Source organism: Furipterus horrens, unplaced genomic scaffold (genome assembly GCF_987537825.1).
Source record: "Furipterus horrens unplaced genomic scaffold, mFurHor1.1.pri manual_scaffold_6, whole genome shotgun sequence".
NCBI classification, from domain to species: Eukaryota; Metazoa; Chordata; class Mammalia; order Chiroptera; family Furipteridae; genus Furipterus; species Furipterus horrens.
The window spans coordinates 52569788-52574522 of NW_028327176.1; positions in this window are offsets into that span (position 1 = coordinate 52569788).

Genomic DNA, 4735 nt, shown 5'->3' on the forward strand with positions numbered 1-4735 from the left:
GAATTCAAAAAAATGGTTATAAAGTAGCTCAATGTCCTTGACAACCTCGAAGAAAACTATGACAAACTACAGGGAAATTACCAACAACTCCAAGGAAACTACAAAGAATTGCAGGGAAGCTACAAGGAACTTACAGAGAACTATACCAGCATAAAAAAGAACATAGAAACTATTAATAAGAACCAGGAAGAAATGAAGAATACAATTTCTGATTTGAAGAACACAGTAGAATCAATCAAAAGTAGGCTGAATGAAGCAGAAGATCAGATCACTGAGTTAGAGGACAATGTAGAAAAAAATTCCCAGACAATACAACAAAATGAAAAAAATTTAAAAATAATGAAGAGAGTTTAAGAGAATTGCAGGACAACATGAGACTAATCAACATTAGAATCATAGGGATACAAGAAGGAGAAGAGGAGGAAAAAGGGATAAAAAACCTGATTGAAAAAGTAATGACAGAAAATTTTCCTAACCTGGTGAGAGAAAAAGTCATACAAATCCAGGAAGCACAGAGGGTCCCAATGAAGATGAACCCCAAAAGGCCCAGTCCAAGGCACATCATAATTAAAATGGCAACATTCAAAGACAAAGCAAGAATCCTAAAAGCAGCAAGAGAAAAACAGCAAATAACATAAAAGGGATCTCTGATAAGGCTATCAACTGACTTCTCAACAGGAACACTAAAAGCCAGAAGGGAATGGCAAAAAATATTTCAAGCAATGAAAAACAAAGGCCTACAACCAAGACTACTCTACCCAACAAAGCTCTCATTCAAAATGGAAGGTGAAATAAGGAGTTTCTTAGACAAAGGAAGACTAAAAGAATACATCTCCACCAAACCAGCATTGCAAGAGATGCTAAAGGGAATGCTTTAGGAAAAAGAAGAAAAAAAGAGAAGTAGAGGAACACAGGTACAAGGGAAATGAAAAACACATGTCAATAATAACCTTAAATGTAAATGGATTAAATGCTCCAATTAAAAGACATAGGGTAGGGGAATGGATACAAAAATATGACCCACATATATGCTGTCTACAAGAAACACCTCAAAACAAAAGACTCACACAGACTGAAAGTGAAGGGATGGAAAAAAGTATATCAAACAAATGGACATGAAAAAAAAAGCTAGGATAGCAATACTAATATCAGACAAAACAGATTTCACAGCAAAGGCCATAAAAAGAGACAAAGAAAGACATTACATAATACTTAAGGGAAAAATACAACAAGATAAAACCCTTATAAACATATATGCATCCAACATAGGAGCACCCAAATATGTAAGGACAATTTTGAAAGATTTCAGAAAGGATATAGACAACAACACACTCATAGTAGGGGACTTTAACACCCCACTGTCAACAATGGACAAATCTTCAAAGCAAATAAACACTAAAGATATTGAGGCATTGAACAAAACTCTAGATCAAATGGACTTAATTGATATATATAGAACTTTTTACCTCAAAGAAACAAAATATACATTCTTTTCAAGTACACATGGAACATTTTCAAAGATAGACCACATGGTAGGACACAAAACAAGCCTCAACAAATTCAAGAAAATTGAAACTATATCAAGCATCTTCTCAGATTACAATGGCTTAAAATTGAAATCAACTTCAAGGAAAAAACTCAAAAACATTCAAACTCATGGAGAATGAATAACATGCTATTTAATAACAAAATGGTTAACAATGACATCAAGGAAGAAATCAAAAAGTTTCTGGAAACAAATGATAATGAACATACAACAACCCAAAACCTATGGGATACAGCGAAAGCAGTCCTGAGAGAAAAGTTCATAGCAATACAGGCCTACCTAAAAGGGATAGAAGAATCTCAAATAAAAAATTTAACCCTACAGCTACAAGAACTAGAGGAAGAACAACAAGCAAAGTCCAGAGCAAGCAGAAGGAAGGAACTCATCAAGATCAGAGCAGAATTAAATGACATAGAGACCAAACAAACAATTCAAAGATCAACAAAAGTAAGAGCTGGTTCTTTTGAAAATATAAACAAAATTGACAAGCCTTTAACCAGGCTCATCAAGAAAAAAAGAGAGAGGACCCAAATAAATAAAATCAGAAGTGAAAGAGGAGAAAACACAAATGATACCACAGAAAAACAAAGGATTGTAAGAAATTATTACGAACAACTGTAGCACAAGAAATGTGACAACCCAGATGAAATGGACAAATTTCTGGAAACATATCATCTTCCAAAACTGAATCAAGAAGAAGCAGAAAGCCTGAATAGACCAATACCAACCAGCAAAATTGAAGCAGTAATCAAAAAACTTCCAGCACACAAAAGCCCTGGACTGGATGACTTCACAGGTGAACTTAACAAAACATTTAGGAAAAAACTAACTCCTATCCTTCTCAGACTATCCCCAAAAACCTAAGAAGAGGGAAGACTCCCAAACTCATTCTATGAAGACAGTATTATGCTAATTCCAAAACTAGGTCAAGAAACAACAAAGAAATAAAACTACCGGCCAATATTGCTGATGAACATAGATGCTAAAATCCTCAACAAAATATTGGCAAACCAGATCCAACAACACATTAGAAAGATTATACACCACAATCAAGTGGGATTCATCCCAGGGATGCAAGGATGGTTTAACATTCACAAATCAATAAACGTAATACACCACATAAACAAAGTGAAAGAAAAAAAACCACATGATCATATCAATAGATGCTGAAAAAACATTTGATAAAATACAACACCCATTTATGATGAAAACTCTCAGCAAAATGGGAATAGAGGGAGCATACCTCAATAATAAAGGCCATATATGAGAAACCTGAAGCCAACATCATACTCAATGGGCAAAAACTGAAAGCATTCCCCCTGAGGTCAGGAACAAGACCAGGATGTCCACTCTCTCCACTCCTATTCAACATAGTCTTGGAAGTTCTAGCCACAGCAATCAGACAAGGAAGAGAAATAAAAGGCATCCAAATTGGAAAAGAGGAGTAAAACTGTCATTATTTGCAGAAGACATGATAGTGTACATAGAAAACCCTATAGATGCCATGAGAAAACTACTCCATGTAATAAGTGAATTTAGGCAAATAGCAGGGTACAAAGTCAATATTCAGAAATTGAAGGCATTTTTGTACACCAACAATAAAATATCAGAGATAGAAACTAAAAGAAAAATCCCATTTACCATAGACACAAGAAAAATAAAGTACCTAGGAATAAACTTAACCAAGGAGATAAAAGACCTGTACTCAGAAAACTACATAACACTGAAGAAAGAAATTAAGGAAGAAACAAATAAGTGGAAATATATACCATGTTCATGAATGGGAAGAACCAACATCATTAAAATGTCCATACTACCCAAAGCAATTTATAGATTCAATGTAATCCCTATTAAAATACCAATGACATATTTCACAGACCTAGAACAAATATTTCAAAAATTTATATGGAACTAAAAAAGACTCCAAACAGCAACAACAATCTTGACGAAGAACACATTAGGAGGAATCACAATACCTGATATCAAACTATACTACAAGGCCACCGTAATCAAAACAGTCTGGTACTGGCATAAGAACAGATATATAGACCAATGGAACAGAATAGAGAGCCCAGAAATAAACCCAGGTCTATAAGGTCAACTAATATTTGACAAAAGGGGAAGGAACATAACATGAAGTGAGAAGAGCCTCTTCAACAAATGGTGTTGGGAGAACTGGACAGGGACATGCAAAAAAATGAAACTAGACCACCAACTTACACCATATACCAGAATAAACTCAAGATAAATCAAAGACTTAAATGTAAGCCGTGGCACCATAAAAGTTCTAGAAGAAAATATAGGTAGGAAAATTTCAGATATCCCGCGTAGCAACATTTTCACTGATATATCTCCTAAGGCAAGGAAAATAAAGGGAAGAATAAACAAACAGGACTACATCAAACTACAGAGTTTCTGCTCAACAAAAGAAAGCATCAGCAAGATGAAAAGTTACCCAACCATATGGAAAAACATATTTGCCAATGATACCTCAGACAAAGGATTGATCTCCAAAATATACAAAGAACTTATTTGACTCAACACCAAGAAGACAGACAACCCAATTAAAAAATGGGCAAAGGACCTAAACAAACACTTCTCCAAAGAGGACATACAGAGGGTCCACAGACATATGAAAGAATGCTCAACATCACTAGCCATCAGAGAGATGCAAATAAAAACCACAATGAGATACCACCTCACACCAGTCAGAATGGCCATCATCAACAAATCAACAAATAACAAGTGCTGGCGAGGATGTGGAGAAACGGGATCCCTGGCGCACTGTTAGTGGGAATGCAGACTGGTGCAGCCACTAAGGAAAACAGTTTGGAATTTCCTCAAAAAACTAAAAATGGAATTGCCTTTTTTTTTTTTTTAAGTATATTTTATTGATTATATTGTTACAATAGTTTCAATTTTTTTCTCCTGGAATTGCCTTTTGAACCAACAATTCCGATGCTAGGACTATATCTGAAGAATCCTGAAACACCAATTCAAAAGAACCTATGCTCTCCTATGTTCATAGCAGCACTATTTACAATAGCCAAGTGCTGGAAACAACCTAAGTGCCCATCTGTCGATGAGTAGATCAAAGAACCGTGGTACATTTATACAATGGAGTCCTGTGTAGCAGAAGGAAAGAAGGAACTTCTACCATTTGCAACAACATGGTTGGAACTAGAGAGA